The sequence below is a fragment of the Sminthopsis crassicaudata genome, chromosome 4 (assembly GCF_048593235.1).
Source record: "Sminthopsis crassicaudata isolate SCR6 chromosome 4, ASM4859323v1, whole genome shotgun sequence".
NCBI classification, from domain to species: domain Eukaryota; kingdom Metazoa; phylum Chordata; class Mammalia; order Dasyuromorphia; family Dasyuridae; genus Sminthopsis; species Sminthopsis crassicaudata.
The window spans coordinates 208,082,475-208,102,567 of record NC_133620.1 but is presented as its reverse complement, the minus strand read 5'-3'; the positions used below and the strand labels follow the sequence as shown (position 1 = coordinate 208,102,567).

Genomic DNA, 20,093 nt, shown 5'->3' with positions numbered 1-20,093 from the left:
AATGAGAATGCAAGGTTCCAGACAATGCCAAACCAGTGGTCTGACTACCAGACATGGCCTTTGGAAGTCCAATTTTGAGAACAAAATAATAATAATAATAACAGTAGTATCAGGACAACAGAAAAAAATGGCAGACTAAAAAAAATACTATCCCAGAAAAAAGACAATACATTGTGAGGAGGGAAAGGAGAAGCATGTCAGCTGTCTAAATATTTGGAAGGTTATCACATGAAAGAGAGAATAGACTTGGTTTCCTTGGTTTTACAGGGGAGAACTAGAACAGTGAATGGAAAAAATGTAGGGTTGCTAAAAGAAAAAGCTTTCTAATCATTAGAGGCAGCTATAAAAAGAATGGGCTACTTCAGAAGGTTGTGTGGTTTCTTTTAAGACATTCATTATCGAAAGTCTTTAAGCAAAAGCTAAATGGTGACATGCTGGTGTATTGTAGAGGGAATTTTTGTTCAGGTGCAGGTCAAGCTGTATAGGTCAAAAGTCCCTTTTAATTATATTTTTGATTCTGGGATTTTTATACAATACATGGGTGTGCTTATTCAATTTCATAGAACCTTTGTATGGTATATATATAGCTTACCTACTTACATAATCACATTTGTAGGTAGAATTAATTAATAAAAATATTTTTTCTTCTTGATAGAAAATAAACTCCTTTATAGTGCATCATCATGTACATTTGTACTTACCTTTCTTGAAATAAAGAGGAAAACACTATGTATATGGAAATAAACGAAGAGGAAAATACTATATTAAGATTGGGTATTGCTCCCAGACTAGATATGTAACATCCTGATTTCTGTGGATCAATTTCTATCCACAGAATAACTGGGCCAAGAGAAAACCACTGGGAAACATCTTCAGTAGCGCTCCAAATACCGCATGATGTGTGATTTCTTGGGAATTCGGGAAGTGAAGTATTTTTGAAATGTTTCCTCAATAACAAAAAGCATTACATTTTATGGTTGGTATCAGATAATTCTGTATACTTTCTACAAGTTACTTACTTTTCTGAGAGAATACACAAAGTCAATTTTGGATATTTCTTTTTAAACTTTTTCTAGACTCAATTTGCCTATCATATACTTAACCTAACAGTAAAATGTCTATGACTGATAGGTACTTTGAACATCTTCCCTTTATAAGTGACAAGTTTAAAGTTCTCTCTATACCATTAGGAGAAATATTATACATATTTAGCTTGCTCATAGATTCATTTTAGAGATGAGAAACTGAGGCCCAGAAAGGTTAAGTATATTGTTAGAGATGTTTATTCATTTTTTAAATGTCACCTCTCAGTTGGCTGTTTTTATCAATGAGGTGATTCAGGCCAATTTCAATATAGTTGTGATGTAGAGAGCCATCTGCATCCAGAAAGAGGACTATGAGGACTGAATGTAGATCACAACATACTATTTTCATTTTAGTTGTTTGTTTGCTTGTTTTTTTCTTTCTCATTTTCCCCCTTTTGGTCTGATTTTTCTTGTGCAATATGATAAATGTAGAAATATGTTTAGAAAAATTGCAGGTGATTAATCTATATTGGATTACTAGTTGTCTAGGGGAGGGAATAGGAAAAAAAATTTGGAACACAAGGTTTTGCAAAAGTGAATCTTTTAAACTCTCTTTGCATATATTTTGAAAAATAAAAAGCTATTGTAAAAAACAATAACAAAGGCAATAATATTCAATATCAGAGATCTTAGATAGTTAAATCATGACATTAGTAATAATAAATATTAAGAATGTAAAGCATGCCTAAGCTGATCAGATTTGCATAGAGAAAAAATAAATTTCATGTCCATAGACTATAAAAAAAAATCATCTCTCAATATTCAGCTATCCCAACATAAGTCTGTTGTGACAATAAAAAAGTTACACAAAATAAACTGATACACCCACCATTTCTGACAACATAAGTAGCATTTTATACCCATATTCTGCTTCCTCTAAAATAAGAAGAGAAACATGTTTTTTTCTTTTTTATTGTTTTATTTTTTTCTGATTCTACATATATATTATTTTAATACATATTTCTTTATAAATCATTTTAGGAGAGAAAAATCAGAACAAAAGGGAAAAACAATGAGAGAACAAAAACAGAAGACAAGGAAAAAAGTAAACATAGCATGTATTGATTTATATTCAGTCTCCATAGTTCTCTCTCTGGATATAGATGGCAATTTCTATCCAAAATTATTGGAATTGCCTTGAATCATTGAATCATTGAGAAGAACCAAGTCTTGTATAGCTGATCATCACACAATCTTGATATTACTATGTACAATGTATTCCTGGTTCTACTTGTTTTGCTCAGCATCAGTTCATGGAAATCTTTCCAGATCTTTCTCAAATCAGCTTGTTCATCATTTTTATAGAATAATAATATTCCATTACTTTCACACACATAATTTATTCAGTCATTCCCCAATTGATGAGCATCTACTAATTTTCCAATTTTTCACCACCACAAAAAGAACTGCTACAAATATTTTTGCTCATGTAGGTCCTTTCCCCTCCTTTATGATTTCCTTGGGATACACACCCAGTAGCAGCACTGCTGGATCAAAAAAAGGGTATGGACAGTTTTATGGCCCTTTGGATTTAGTTCCAAATTGCTCTCCAGAAAGTTGGATCATTTTACAACTCCACCAAGAATACATAATTGTCTCTGTTTTCCCACATCCCCTCCAATATTTATCATTATCTTTTCCTGTAATCTTAGCCAATCTGAAAGGCGTGAAGTAATAAACTCCAGTTGTTTTAATTTGCATTTCCCTAATCAATAGTGATTTAGAGTATTTTTATATGATTATAGATGGCTTTAATTTCCTCATCTGAAAATTGTTTATATCCTTTATCAATTGGGGAATGACTTATATTTTTATAAAATTCACATAGTTCTTTATATATTTTAGAAATGAGGCCTTTATCAGAAACATTGGCTATAAAGAGTTTTCCCATTTTTGTACTTCTTTTAATTTTGCTTGTGTTGATTCTGTTTGTGCAAACCTTTTAAATTTAATATAACCAAAGATGTCTATTTTTCATTTCATAATAATGTTCTCTAGTTCTTCTTTGGTCATAAATTCCTCCTCCCTTCTCCAAAGATCTGATCTCTTACTCTCCTAATTTGCTTATGGAATCCCCCTTTATACACAAATCATGCACCCATCTTGACCTTATTTTGGTTTGCAGTATGAAATGTATATGTATGCCAAATTTCTGACATAATTTTCCAGTTTTTCCAGCAATTTTTATGAAATAGTGAGTTTTTATCCCAGAAGCTGGAATTTCAGAGTTTGTCAGTTACTAAATTATGATAGCCATTGATTATTGTGTCAAGTATATCTAACCTATTCCACTGATCTATCACTCTATTTCTTAATCAGTACCAAATGGTTTTGATGACTGCTGCTTTATAATATAGTTTAGGTCTGGTACTGCTAATACTACTTATATTTTTTTTCATGAATTCCCTTGATATGCTTGCACTTTTGTTATTCTAGATGAATTTTGTTATAATTTTTCCTAGCTTTATAAAATAATTTTTAGTAGTTTTATTGGTATGGCACTGAACAAGTAGACGAATTTAGGTAGAATTGTTATTTTTATTATATTAGCTTGGCCTACCTATCAATAAGAAAATTATGTTTTTTGTCATTAGTCTTTTGATATAAAGATTGATTGTTCCATTTATCTAAATTTTGATGTTTTCAATACTGCTTTTCTTTACATTTTTCAAGTTACTGTGGATTTTATTCTCTCAAAAGTCCCTTTTAATTATATTTTTGATTCTGGGATTTTTATACAATACATGTTTTAGCCTTCTCCCAACCAGTGGGAACAATTTTGTTTCCAGTTTTTTGCTACCACTTAAAGTACTGGGACTTCTCTGAGGGTGTATGCCTCATACCACTAAGTCAAAGGGCATGAAAATTTCAGTGACTTATTTAAAATATAATTCTAAATCTTTTTCCAAAAAAGTTGAGCCAATTTAGATGACCAAAACAACTACATTAATATATCTATTTTCTCATAGCCCCCCAAAACTATTTCTGTTTGCTGTCTGAGGTAAAATCAGTAAGTGAAAAAAATTATAATTATAAAATTAAAAAAAATTAGTAAATGATTTTAATGTGTATTTCTTTTGTTAGAAATTTGGGGCATTTTTATATAATTGTTAATCATTTCTTTGCTTCTTTAAGTCCGTTCATATTAATTTATCTATAAGGAGATAGACATTGATCATATATATTCATTTTAATTCACTAAGTACCACAGGATTTTGGGGGGGAAGGGAAAGAACCTGAACCATTGATTTTATTGATGTTAGGGAACTCCCAATTGAGTCAGAAACTAAGAGAAATCATAGCTCTTTTGCAACTTATAGTTACCTAAAGCATTTAGAGTTTACTCTAAGTTATATAACCAGTATTTGTCAGAGGTAGAACTTGAACCCTAGTCTTCCTGGCTTGTTAGTATGTTGTTCTGTTCCCAGTGCCACCTGTACTCCTTTATTAGGGCAAAGCTGACACCAACAACTTAGTAAGTTTAGGTTGGATGTTGGGACAAACTGAGGTACTTCTAAGTCATTGAGCAGCTAACAAAAGGAGGTTTGATGAACAAGAACATAACAAAAATAAAACTACAGTGATACTTGACTTTTATAGACATGATTCCTTATTTTCACATGGAAGTACATTTGGTGAACTGGACAGAGTATGGTGAATGAATCTTCAGATATCCACCAATTTAAAGCAGTCTCAATCCCACAGTGGCCCAGGAAACTATGTCAACATGGTTAGAAGTCACCAGAACATCATATGAAGCTTGGGTGCAGCCCAAGTTTTGTTCCATCCTCTCACTAGTCAAATCCTGGCTTTTCTATTCATGGAGGGGCGGGGCAGGAAGAACTCTGGAAAATATTGCTTCTACTCAATATATTCAATAGACTCAATATTCCTTGAGTTTTACATTACAAAGAAAATAGGATAGATATAATTACACTTTTTTCTTCCTTCTCTTGACTCATCAAAGATGTTTATTTAAGTGGTTTTAATTAGCTAAGAGAAAGAGGGTGTTAGTTCAATGTCCCAAAAGTGGACATGAGGATAAAATAGCTCCTTGTTCTCTATGGCCATCAAGGAAAGGAAAAAGTCTAAGTAGGGGGAAAGGAGAAATGTGGCTTCAGTTAAAATAGAGAACATTCTATTTTTAATGGATAATTTTTCAATTATTTTGTCTCTGCAGAAGATATGGAATCTTTCATTGAAAGTCTTTTAAAAGTAGGTATTATCTCAAGGGATCAGTCTGAAGTATTTAAGGGCAGCAACATACTCAGCTAATCCTCCTGAGTTCATCTGATAAAACCAATTTATCTGCCATGTACTAGTTTTTTTTTTTTTTTTCCTGAACACATTTCAAAATATTTTCTCTTATTTCCCCATTTAGTCATATTTTCCTTTTCCTGTGATTCTCTTCTTTCATCCCTGAATTCTTGCTTTGTATAACTGTTCCCATTCCCTAAAGGCTGCTGTCAGTAGTAGTAGTAGTCCCAAGCCTTTGAAAACTGGATAAGAGCAGTTGAACAGGTGTGAAATGTGTTTTCTTAAAAATTGTTTACAAGCAGGTGAAAGAATGCTTAACCAACATTCACACCTCTTCAGCTGCTCTTGTCAAGTCTTCAAAGACTCTGTTCTATAGGGGACTGACTGTCTAGGTTGATAACAAAACTTCTGTCCAGGGCAAATTGCAGTATGTTACATTAGTAACTTCAAGAATTCACATATATCTAAGCAGTGTCAGTAAATAATTTGCATACATTCAATGATCTCAAAATCAGGTGACTGATATTCTATCTCACTGAATATGTGACCCAAAGAAAACAGTATGGTGCTGTAGGAACAGCTGGATTTAGATATCCAATCAAGGTCCAAATCTTAACTGACATTTAGGTCCTGTTTGACTTTGTGAAAATCACTTTACTTTGCTGGACTTCTGTTTCCTAATAAGCAAAACAAAATCATTAGACTCTAATTTTATTGGATATAAGTGAACCAGAAGATATGAATCAATCAATGTCTAGAGCTGTCTTTAAACACACCTAAGGAAAAATCCTTTACAATATATGCAGAAAGAATTTAACGCTTGAATTATTTTTACACACATAAATTATTGTTATTTCCTTAATCTCATATTCAGGATTTCTCATTTGGAAGTTATTTAAAATTTTTGATTAACATCTCTTAGATATGTCATATTTAGTATGTATTAAAGGACACATTACCTTTACAAATTAGATGGCATTTTATACAGGCCTAAAAAGGATTTCTTTCCTTAGCTTTGTGAAGAACTAATTCCCACCATTTCAAATAAGCACAAATGTTTTTGGTAGGTTGTTAATTTCCATTACCAAAAATTATAAATAGTGCCACAAGAAAGATATTGCTTGAATCTGTGCTTTCATCAGCAAAAAGAAATCTTGAAAGAAGAAAGTTTTTTGCATTTAACAATGCAAGTTAGCATTTTCTTTAATTTGCAGCCTTAAAGACTCTCCTAGGATCATTACAAGATTTCTTTTTTTATTTAAAAATATTTATCTTTTATTTTCATATTACATATATTTCCCACTGTATTCTTTTCTTTCTCATTTCCAGAGACATTCTTTAAAGCAAATAATAAAAAGAGGGGGTTATAGTTTAATAAAACAAATCAACATCTTGAACACTACATATGTAGTGTTCTACACCCATAATTACCTACTCCTGCAGAAATGCATTGGGAAAGAAGAGAGAGCCTTGTTATATTTCTTCAAGGGAACAAAAGTATGAAGTCAGTATTGATTGGTATAGAAAAGTTAATTGAATTGTCTATGTGTTAGAGGCTGAATTTGAACTCAGATCTTATTAGCTTTGAGTCTAGTTTTGTATCTGTTATACTATACTATTATAGATCCACAGATTATATGGCATACTATTAAGAAGCTACCATCAAACTAACATGCCTCTCATTATAGCAAAGAAAGAGGTGAAACTATGAGCAGATTAAGGGAAGCTATTGTGAAGTGAAGGATATAAAGAAGGTCATTCTAATAATCATATCATCACTTCCAAGTGGGTCTGAGTATTCTCAATGTCTGTAATACCTGGTGAAACAGATATCTTTAAAAGATTCAACAGTCAGCAGATAACAGGCACTTTCAGCAATGGCCCTGTAAGGATCAGGTACCGAAGCATGACTGATTAAAGCTTTGCCAATGCCAGCAGCTAAATCAAAGGCTCTGATATCTCAGATGTAAAAGCACAGGAAGAAATAATTACTTGGATAAATTGGTCTTGGAAGGAAGGAAGGAAAGGAGGGAGGGAGAAAAATAAATTAGGGTACAATGTGAGTCATGTCAAACAATTCAAAGTTGCAGAATATAATCTGACAAAAAATGCCATAGATTTTCAAGGATTTAGTTATTCCAGACTTCTAGGCTAATTAAGTCACCTTCAGTGCTATGTGAGTCATTTCTTATATAGACAGAGCTTGGCTTGAAAGCAAACCAAAGTTAAATAAGCCACATTTGTTGAACCCTAAATAGAGCTAAATCATTACATTTTACTAAAAGCTAACCTACGTAGCCATCCTCATCTCAGATCAAGCAAAAACAAAAACTGATCTAATTAAAAGAGATAAAGAAGGGCATTATATCTTGCTAAAGGGTAGCATAGATAATGAAGCAGTATTAATATTAAACATATATGCACCAAGTGGTGCAGCATCTAAATTCTTAAAAGAGAAATTAAGAGAGCTGCAAGAAGAAATAGACAGCAAAACTGTAATAGTGGGAGATCTCAACCTTGCACTCTCAGAATTAGATAAATCAAACCACAAAATAAATAAGAAAGAAGTCAAAGAGGTAAATAGAATACTAGAAAAGTTTGATATGATAGATCTTTGACGAAAGCTAAATGGAGACAGAAAGGAGTACACTTTCTTCTCAGCAGTTCATGGAGCCTATACAAAAAATTGATCATATACTAGGACATAAAAACCTCAAAATCAAATGCAGTGAGGCAGAAATAGTAAATGCATCCTTTTCAGAGCACAATGCAATGAAAATTACATTCAATAAAAAGCCAGGGGAAAATAGACCAAAAAACAATTGGAAACTAAATAATCTCATACTAAAGAATGATTGGGTAAAACAGCAAATCATAGACATAATTAATAACTTCACCCAAGAAAATGACAATAATGAGACATCATACCAAAATGTGTGGGATACAGTCAAAGCAGTAATAAGGGGAAGTTTTATATCTCTAGAGGCCTACTTGCATAAAATAGAGAAAGAGAGGGTCAACGAATTGGCCTTACAACTAAAAATGCTAGAAAAGGAACAAATTTAAAAAACCCAGACAAACACAAAACTTGAAATTCTAAAAATAAAAGGTGAGATTAATAAAATTGAAAGTAAAAAAACTATTGAATTAATTAATAAAACTAAGAGTTGGTTTTATGAAAAAACCAACAAAATAGACAAACCTTTAGTAAATCTGATTTTAAAAAAGGAAAGAGGAAAAGCAAATTGTTAGTCTTGAAAATGAAAAGGGTGAACTCACCACTAATGAAGAGGAAATTAGAACAATAGTTAGGAGCTACTTTGCTCAACTTTATGCCGATAAATTCAATAACTTAAATGAAATGGAAGAATACCTTCAAAAATATAGCTTGCCCAGATTAATAGAGGAAGAAGTAAGTAGTCTAAATAGTTCCATCTCAGAAAAAGAAATAGAACAAGCTATTAACCAACTTCCTAAGAAAAAGTCCCCAGGACCAGATGGATTTACATGTGAATTCTACCAAACATTTAAAGAACAACTAACTCCAATGCTATGTAAACTATTTGAAAAAATAGGGATTGAAGGAGTCCTACCAAATTCCTTCTATGACACAGACATGGTACTGATACCTAAACCAGGTAGGCTGAAAACTGAGAAAGAAAACTATAGACCAATCTCCCTAATGAATATTGATGCTAAAATCTTAAATAAAATATTAGCAAAAAGACTACAGAAAATCATCCCCAAGATAATATACTATAATCAAATAGGATTTATACCAGGAATGCAGGCTGGTTCAATATTAGGAAAACTATTAGCATAATCGACCATATCAATAACCAAATTAACAAAAACCATATGATCATCTCAATAGATGCAGAAAAAGCATTTGATAAAATTCAACATCCATTCCTACTAAAAACACTTGAGAGTATAGGAATAAATGGACTATTTCTTAAAATAATAAGGAGCATATATTTAAAACTGTCAGTAAATATCATACGTAATGGTGATGAACTAGAACCTTTCCCTGTAAGATCGGGAGTTAAACAAGGTTGCCCACTATCACCATTACTATTCAATATAGTACTAGAAACGCTAGCCTCGGCAATAAGAGCCGAGAAAGAGATTCAAAGAATTAGAGTAGGAAATGAGGAAATCAAACTATCACTCTTTGCAGATGACTTGATGGTATACTTAGAGAACCCCAAAGACTCTCCTAAAAAGCTACTAGAAATAATTCAGAACTTTAGCAAAGTAGCAGGATACAAAATAAATCCACATAAATCCTCAGCATTCTTATACATTACCAACACAATCCAACAGCAAGAGATACAAAGAGAAATTCCATCCAAAATAACTGTCAATAGTATAAAGTATTTGGGAATCCATCTACCAAAGGAAAGTCAGGAATTATATGAGCAAAATTACAAAACACTTGCCACAAAAATAAAATCAGATTTAAATAATTGGAAAGACATTCAGTGCTCTTGGATAGGCCGAGCGAATATAATAAAGATGACAATACTCCCCAAACTAATCTATTTATTTAGTGCTATACCAATCAGACTCCCAAGAAACTATTTTAATGACCTAGAAAAAATAACAACAAAATTCATATGGAAGAATAAAAGGTCAAGAATTGCAAGGGAACTAATGAAAAAAAACTCAGAGGAAGGTGGTCTAAGTGTACCTGATCTAAAGCTATATTATATAGCAGCAGTCACCAAAACCATTTGGTATTGGCTAAGAAATAGACCGGTAGATCAGTGGAACAGATTAGATACAAAGGACAAAAAAGGGTACATCTATAGCAATCTAATCTTTGACAAACCCAAAGATTCCAACATTAGGGATAAAAATTCATTATTCGGAAAAAACTGTTGGGAAAACTGGAAATTAGTATGGCAGAAATTAGATATGGATCCACACTTAACACCATATACCAAGATAAGATCAAAATGGGTCCATGATTTAGGCATAAAGAGGGAGATAATAAATAGATTAGAGGAACAGAGGATAATCTACCTCTCAGACTTGTGGAGGAGGAAGGAATTTATGACCAGAGGGGAACTAGAGATCATTATTGATCACAAAATAGAAGATTTTGATTACATCAAACTAAAAAGTTTCTGTACAAATAATACTAATGCAAACAAGATTAGAAGGGAAGTAACAAATTGGGAAAATATTTTTAAAAACAAAGGTTCTGACAAAGGTCTCATTTCCAAAATATATAGAGAACTGACCATAATTTATAAGAAACCAAACCATTCTCCAATTGATAAATGGTCAAAGGATATGAACAGACAATTCTCAGAGGAAGAAATTGAAACTATATCCACTCACATGAAAGAGTGTTCCAAATCACTACTGATCAGAGAAATGCAAATTAAGACCACTCTGAGATACCACTACACACCTGTCAGATTGGCTAAGATGACAGGAACAAATAATGACAAATGTTGGAGGGGATGTGGGGAAATTGGGACACTAATACATTGCTGGTGGAGTTGTGAAAGAATCCAGCCATTCTGGAGAGCAATCTGGAATTATGCCCAAAAAGTTATCAAACTGTGCATACCCTTTGACCCAGCAGCGCTACTACTGGGATTATATCCCAAAGAAATACTAAAGAGCGGAAAGAGACATATATGTGCCAAAATGTTTGTGGCAGCTCTTTTTGTTGTAGCTAGAAACTGGAAGATGAATGGATGTCCATCAGTTGGAGAATGGTTGGGTAAATTGTGGTATATGAAAGTTATGGAATATTATTGCTCAGTAAGAAATGACCAGCAGGAGGAATACAGAGAGGGTTGGAGAGACTTAAATCAACTGATGCTGAGTGAAATGAGCAGAACCAGAAGATCACTGTATACTTCAACAACGATACTGTATGAGGATATATTCTGATGGAAGTGGAAATCTTCAACATAAAGAAGATCCAACTCACTTCCAGTTGATCAATGATGGACAGAGGTAGATACACCCAGAGAAGAAACACTGGGAGGGGAATGTAAATTGTTAGCACTAATATCTGTCTGCCCAGGTTGCATGTACCTTCGGATTCTAATGTTTATTGTGCAACAAGAAAATGATATTCACACACATGTATTGTACTTAGACTATATTGTAACACATGTAAAATGTATGGTATTGCCTGTCGTCGGGGGGAGGGAATAAGGGAGGGGGGGTAATTTGGAAAAATGAATACAAGGGATAATATTATAAAATATATATATATATATAATAAAAAAAAAAATATTAGCAAAAAGACTACAGAAAATCATCCCCAAGATAATATACTATAATCAAATAGGATTTATACCAGGAATGCAGGCTGGTTCAATATTAGGAAAACTATTAGCATAATCGACCATATCAATAACCAAATTAACAAAAACCATATGATCATCTCAATAGATGCAGAAAAAGCATTTGATAAAATTCAACATCCATTCCTACTAAAAACACTTGAGAGTATAGGAATAAATGGACTATTTCTTAAAATAATAAGGAGCATATATTTAAAACTGTCAGTAAATATCATACGTAATGGTGATGAACTAGAACCTTTCCCTGTAAGATCGGGAGTTAAACAAGGTTGCCCACTATCACCATTACTATTCAATATAGTACTAGAAACGCTAGCCTCGGCAATAAGAGCCGAGAAAGAGATTCAAAGAATTAGAGTAGGAAATGAGGAAATCAAACTATCACTCTTTGCAGATGACTTGATGGTATACTTAGAGAACCCCAAAGACTCTCCTAAAAAGCTACTAGAAATAATTCAGAACTTTAGCAAAGTAGCAGGATACAAAATAAATCCACATAAATCCTCAGCATTCTTATACATTACCAACACAATCCAACAGCAAGAGATACAAAGAGAAATTCCATCCAAAATAACTGTCAATAGTATAAAGTATTTGGGAATCCATCTACCAAAGGAAAGTCAGGAATTATATGAGCAAAATTACAAAACACTTGCCACAAAAATAAAGTCAGATTTAAATAATTGGAAAAACATTCAGTGCTCTTGGATAGGCCGAGCGAATATAATAAAGATGACAATACTCCCCAAACTAATCTATTTATTTAGTGCTATACCAATCAGACTCCCAAGAGTTCTTCCAAGAACTGTTTAATAGTTAGCTTGCATGCCAAGCCACTACCAAGTTTGAGATTATGAAGGAGCTGGCTGAGAATGAATTATACTTAGTAGAGAAATTCCACAAGCTCTCAGAGGCAGCAGGAAGAGTGGGCAGTTATGCAAAATCCCAAGAAAAGTTTGCTTCCTGCCTGAAGGAGACACTTAGTGGATTAGCAAAGAATGCCACTTACTTTCAGATTTTTAGCATGACCAAAGCCATGATGGGAATGGACATAGAAGAAGAAGAAAAAGATAATATACTCCCCATAATGAAGAGCATCTTTCAGAACCTACTACCTATAGTACTACCTAAGGATACACAATACCCATAACTAAAAGATCCCAGAGTAATTGCAAAGTCATTGAAGCATTGCCTCCAGAACAACTTGAGAAGTGTTAGGAGCAGCATACTATATGAGCATTTTGAATTTAAAAAAAAGATAGCTTCAGACAACTAGGACACACAGAAGAAGGACACATGAGGTGATTCTACATAACATTCAGCAGCTTCTGGACGATCTCCCAAAGCAGTTTCAACTTTGAACTTAACACCTTGAGTCTATAGGGACCTGTAAGTGCAAATGGCAAGTAGTGTCTGATCATATGAAATTTCTCACCCTTCCCTTCCTATACTTAGCCACGAACAAACACCTGAAGTCAGCAGTCATTGGAGCTTAGAAAGTATGGTGATTCCATGGAGAAACAGCCTGCCTCTTCCATTTATCTTGTGCCTTCTTCCCCTTCTTTTTCCCAGCTGCCACCCCAAGACTACTCCCCACAGCATGGGTCCCACTGTAGCCATTGAAGCTTTTGTTTCTGGGAACAGAACCTATTATTTAAAGTTGTTCTTACTGAGTATTTTACCTACTTTCTCCCTCCCCTGATTGTTCTCTGCTGCTAGTGAAAATGTCTCTCTCTGCCAACTGAAAGTATTGGAGTATGGTCCGTAAAGAATTCCCTCTCCCCACCCCAACTACCCATAATGTGTGTGCATATACCTGCACTGATGCAGGAGACGGCAACTCAGCTGTGATTTGAAGGGAATAAGGGATCTGAAGGAATGCATTTCAAACCAGAAAAAATGATTATTTTATTTCTTTTCTGAACATCTTTCATAGATATTGAAGATAATATATATATAAAATCACTAGCAGGCCAGAAAGGAAAGTGTTTGAAAAGGAGTAATATAAAATAAGGTTGAAAAGGTAGATCAGAATCCTAAGGTGCAGAGCTTTAAATGGCAGTTTGGGAATTTTACATTTTATTCTAGAGGGGAAGGATAGATAACCAATTGTAGAGAATTGTGTGAGAATGATGTGTTCAGATCTGTATTTTGGGAATGCCAATTTGACAGTTATATGGAATATAGCTTAGAGAAGAAAGAGAATAGAAGCAAGGAAACAAATTAGGGCACTATCATGGTGGTCCTAATGAGAGCTGATGAGGATCTGATCTAGTGTAGAAGTTTTGTTAATGGACAGAAGGTAATGGATGTGAGACATTGAAGATGTATACTCAGTAAGACATGGTCCTTAATAGACTCTGCTAGAAGGATTATGAAACTGATTTAATAGACAGACAAATACAAAGAAAGACTGAGATTCAGAGAGAGAGAGGAGGGGGTTAAAAATGATTCCAATATTGCAAACCTGAATGACTAAAAGAACAATAGTATTCTTAACAGAAATAGAGAAGTTTGTTGGATGTGGGTACCTTTGGGAGAAAATGTTTTGTGTTCTTCCAGAAGAGAAGGGAGGATGTGATATGAAGGATGAAGTCTCTAAAGAGGCTACTGGGATTTAGCAGTTAGGAGCTCATTGATAACCTTAAAGTGAACAGATTAAGTCCAATAATGTGATTAAGAAAGGAAGAGATTGAGAAAACAAGTGAGGAAGTGAAAGTTGGTAGAACCTTTCTAAGAGTTTGCCTATGAAAAAGGAGAGGAAATGAAGAGAATGGCTTGAAGGAATAGCAGGGTGAAGTAAGTTTTTTTTTGTTGTTGTTTTGTTTGTTTGTTTGTTTGTTTTTTTTACTGTGACTTAAGACTCCTTATAAGGAGAGGTTTAGGAGGAAAGAAACATTATTTACGAATAGTAGGGGGAAATGAAGGAGTTTAAATTTAGCAAAACATAATTATAAAAATAAATGTTTGTGGATAATCTCTTGCTAAGAGATATCAGTAATGAAATATATATACATATATATGATAGTTTTCAGTATTTTTTTTCCATTATATCCATTCTATTAACAGAATCTTAGGATAAATTCTCAAAAAGAACAATGAAAGGGACTTGCTTATTTGTCTGTAGTATTGTAAGAGATACAAATCATAGACCTCTAGATTCATCCACTTTAAAATTTTAAATAAGAACTCTAGTAGCAATAACCAAAATATATTCATCCATAAAAATATAGTGCACATGGAGATATCACAATTTGGTTATGAAAGGCAACTTTTCCATAAATACAGAAAATCAGTAATTATCCTAAAAGCTATTTATTAACATTTGGATGAAAATAAATAACAAATGGTAACACTATTTACTCATTAAGATTCTACAGCAGTCCACTAATTGCCCCTTCATAAATTAGCCTTGTGCTATATATATGGTCTGATTGCAGGGTCAGTAAGAATAAAAGATTGCAATTTAAAGTAAGCCTTGCTAAAAATTATTTCACTAAATCATGTACTAATTTCCCTTAGATTTTTGTCCATCTATGACTTTTGTTGCTCTATAGTGTTTTTTCTTTCTTTCTTTTTCTTTTTCTTTTTTTTTCTTTTCTTTCTTTCTTTTTTTTTTCTTTCTTTCTTTTTTTTTTTTTTTAAAGAAGGTATTAGTATAATCAAGTTCTAGTACAGAGATAGGGAGATAGGGGGAATGATGCTCCAAGTTTCAGGTCCTTCTTATTATTATTTGCTGAGGTTCAAACTGGGGCTCATCATCTTGGCCTTTCCCCTCCACTCCTAAGCCTTGGCTAGGACTCCCAGCCACATTGCCCCACAGCAGTTCTTACAATTAAACCTAGAACTGAAACCAGGGATTGAGCTCCCCAACCAGCAGGGTCCCATAGCTCTATGAGTTCTAGCTGCTTCTCCCCCACAGCAGCAACCCAGCTCTGAAGGGATCTGGTTAGTACCTTTATATCTCCATCCTGTCTGTGAAAGTTTCTAAAGCTGAGGTTGCTTTCCAACCACACTGCTCAGGGCTTGTTGTTTGTTGATTCCCTGCAGGTATTTGGTATTTTTAAAATATGATTTCATGAGTGTGAGTCTTCTTCCAAAGGATGTAAATGGCCAGAGCCAAAACTAGTAAGGCTAATCAGGGTTTGGCCCCAGGACCCTTACACCTAGACGGTGATTGCAGCATTTAAGAGTCCTTCAGCAGTGCAGAAATGAGAAAGCTTAGCACCTACTTAGTAAGAATAGTTAAAATAGGAAGCTACCATTTGGCAGCTTCCTCCTCACCAGGTCATTTACTGGAGGTAACCCATTCTGGCCAATCAGTACCTGAGAGAAATCTTATGCAGAAAACCCAGAGAAACATTACAGCCAAATTCTGAAACTCTCAACTCAAGGTTAAAATCTAATGAGCAACAAGGGAAAAAATTCAAATATAGGGGATCCACAATTAGAATCACACAAGACATAGTAACCACAAGTTTTGAAATACTATATATCAAAGAGCAAAAGAACTCGGATTGTCACCTAGTATATCACATCCAGCAAAGATAAGCATAATCTTGAATGAAAATTAAAATGGACATTCAATGAATTGCCAGACTTTCAGGATTTTGTTGCAAAGACCTGGATTTAAAAAAAAAAAAATCTGATTTATAAGATGCTAGAGAAATATAAGAGATTCAATAAGGACAATTTTTTTTTTTATAGAAATGTAAACTACATGTCTAAGATTATCATTAGTAATTGGGTAGTTTTTATGGGGTATGAAAATTGAGGGTTGAAAGATCCTCTAAATCCAGAAAGGCATTAGCAAAGATTCAGAGTTCAGTGTCATCTTTTATTAGCCTTCTGAGGTTGGAGACAGGAGATTAGGGCTAATTTTTCAATTCAGTAGAGGGTGGTGATTATGCCTCAGGCCATGATCTCTAATTAAATGAGATTACTTATCTGGGAGTTTCCCTTATTGATGGGTGCCCACCCAGCTCTGAGTGGACCCCTCCCAGAGGCCAGGATGGTTTGAGAGTCAGAAGCACCCTTCCCCCAAAGATTAAAGGGGACACAGTTTACATCAGGGCCCCCCCCCAAGAAAATTAAACAGGGCATGGTTTGCATCAATAGGAAGGGTAGGAGAAGATAAGAAAGGAGTGATTTCCAGAGGCAAACTTACTCACCTCAGATCTGGGTTAAAGAGAGAACAACATATACTTAAAAGGGAATAAAAAAAGTCTTGGTAAATTAATAAATAATAGGGTTAGAGAATAAAATAAGGGATGAGGTATAGAAGATTCTATGGAGTAATGGAAATGGGAGGGAAATAGATTAATGGGAATGGGACAAAAGGGAAATGACAAATATATTTGGAATCTATAAAAGTCTTCTACATTCACATAGAAACAATAGGGCAAGTGGAAAGGCAGGGAGAGAATAAAGGAGTAATAGGAGGGCAAGGTAACAGGTAGAAGTAAAGTAGAGGAGTCAGAAAGGATAGGAAATAAGAGATGCACACAAACACTAAATAAAGATCAGGACCAGAATTTTATTATGTTAAAAAAAAAAAAAAGGCAGGAGGAATAATTATGTTCTCAAAATTAAAGCTTAAATAGATTTAATCAAAAGAGAAAATTAGGGAAACTAAACTTTATGTCAGCCATATTAATCAATATTGTTTTAGATTAGTTAAAATAATTAGACTCTTTAAGGTTGGAATGTTGTTGTGGTATAGGAAAAGATGAGGTGGTAGATTTAGAAAAATATGGAAAGACTTGGACTTATAAAGAGTATCCACCTTAAGAGAAACAGGACAAACAAATGCTCTTATATAAATGCATGAAAGTATATGTGTATGTAACTGCATGATTATAGATACCTATGTGTGTATATATATATATATATATATATATATATATATATATATATGTGTGTGTGTGTATATATATATGTGCATGTTTATTTCTGCATATAAGTATGTGTATATCTGTATATGTGTATCTGCACTCATTTGGATTCTTCCTGTAAAAGATGGGATTTTAATTGTCATTTGAAGGAAGGCAAAGAAGCCAGAAGTCAGAAATGAGGAAGAACATTCCCAGTATGGAGGATAGCCAATGAGAATATTCAGAGCTAAGGGTTGGAAGATCTTGTTTGTGGAACAGCAAGGAAGGATTGTCACCATATTGAATAGTATATGGGGTGAGAAGTATTTAAGGTATAAGAAGACCCAAAATGTAGATGGATTTAAGTTGTTGAGGTTTTTTGTATTTGATTGTGGAGGTGATAGGGAGCCCCTGAATTGAACCTATACTTTTGGGAATTAACAAGAAAGAAGAATAGTATTTATTACATAGGTTTTAATGAATGGGAATGTTTTGAAATTTTTTTAATCTTCTTGTGTTCTGCTGTGCACATGGGGGAGATAATAAGAAAACATAAACATGGCACCATTAGACAGTGAGGACAAAGACTGTCTTTTGCCTTTCCATGTGTCCTCAGTGCTTAGCATTTATTAAGCTTTTATTATCCATTGGGCACTGTGTGAGGTTTTTATGCCCCATTATATGGTCAGCTTTTGTGTGCCATATGTCACTAAGAAAAAGGTACATCTGTATGTACCAAAATGTTTGTGGCAGCTCTTTTCGTACTAGCTAGAAACTGGAAAATGAATGGATGTCCATCAGTTGGAGAATGGTTGGGTAAATTATGGTATAGGAAGGTTATGGAATATTATTGCTCTGTAAGAAATGACCAGCAGGAGGAATACAGAGAGGCTTGGAGAGACTTAACATGAACTGATGCTGAGTGAAATGAACAGAACCAGAAGATCGCTGTACACTTCAATGCTGTATGAAGAGGTATTCTGATGGAAGTGGATATCTTCAACATAAAGAAGATCCAACTCACTTCCAGTCGATCAATGATGGACAGAAACAACTACACCCAGAGAAGGAACACTGGGAAGTGAATGTAAATTGTTAGCACTACTGTCTATCTACCCAGGTTACTTATACCTTCGGAATCTAATACTTAACGTGCAACAAGAAAATTGGATTTACACACATATATTGTATCTGGGTTATACTGTAACACATGTAAAATGTATGGGATTGCTTGTCACCTAGGGGAGGGAGTAGAGGGAGGGAGGGGAAAAATTGGAAAAATGAATACAATGGATAATGTTATAAAAAAAAATTACTCATGCAAAAAAAAAAAAAAAAAGGTACAGTCTTTTCTATCCATATTCAATTTTTTCCAGAGGTATATCATATCCAACTTTTCTAAAATTCAATTTACTTCCTTAACTTCTTTTTTGTTTATTTTATGTTAAATTTATCAAATTCTGAGAGAGGACAGAATACATACAGGATAATGTGATATAATATAAAATAATAATAAGGTAATAATTATTAACAGAGGGAAAGCATTAGAATTAAGAGATCTGGAAAAAACTTCCTATAAACGGTGAGATTTTAGTTGGCACTTGAAGGAAGCCAGTGAAGCTAGGAGTCAGAAATGAAGAAGAAGAGCATTCCAGGCATAAGGAATAGTCAGTGAAAATATCCAGAGCTAAGAGATAGGGCAAGGAAGCATTGTCACTGTACTGAAGAGTACATGGAATGAGGGGTATTTACTGTATAAGACTCAAAATGTAGATGAATATAAATTGCTGAGGTTTTTTTTTGTATTTGATCCTGGATTGAACCAGTATTTTAGGAAAATTACTTTGAAAACCGATTGAAGGATATAGAGGAACAAGGGTAAATTTGTAGCAGATAAAAAACTAGAAAGCTATAACAATTGTCCAGGCTTGAGATGACTGAGTGCATCAGGATGGTGGCACACAGTAGGTGCTTAATAAATGTCATATTATAACATATCAGGAATGTGGTGATAATGAAATCCAAGGGGAAAGCAGGAAGTACGTTCAAGTTGAGCAACAGATTAAAAAAACAGGTGTCCAAATAGGTTTGAGCTGGTACTAAAAGTCCCTAGGCAGCTTGACTATTTTAGTCATTTCGAACCCCATCCTTTTATTAATGTGAACAAGCTTCAGCCATGGACAGCTCCCATCTGCCACTAGTATTTCCCAGTCTTGAAGGAGCTTAATCTATATGGTGGCAGACAAAACCAATCAACCCTGCTGGGAGCAGAATTCAGAGTATGTGTCTTGCTGATGGTAGGTCAGCAGCATTATCAATGAAGAATAGCACATTTATGCAAATGAATAGTTGCAAGGAGGGAGTAAATAGTACAATCTGAAGTCTTTCAAAACTTTGATAAATTCTCTAGAGGGAATATTATTTGTTCAAAAATATCCTTTTTGTCCATCTTCCAGAATTCCTCCCACCCCCCCAAAGCACCAGTGTCTTGTAACTTCTCTTTAATCTACAATTTCAGTTCCCAAGATTCCTTTCAGTAGTGC

General features: G+C 34.0%; 1 pseudogene; it reads left to right on the top strand.

The window, feature by feature from the left end:
• Positions 1-13,102, top strand: part of LOC141540701 (peroxisomal biogenesis factor 19-like) — a 143,725-nt pseudogene extending 130,623 nt beyond the window's left edge.
• The last annotated feature ends 6,991 nt before the right edge of the window (positions 13,103-20,093 follow it).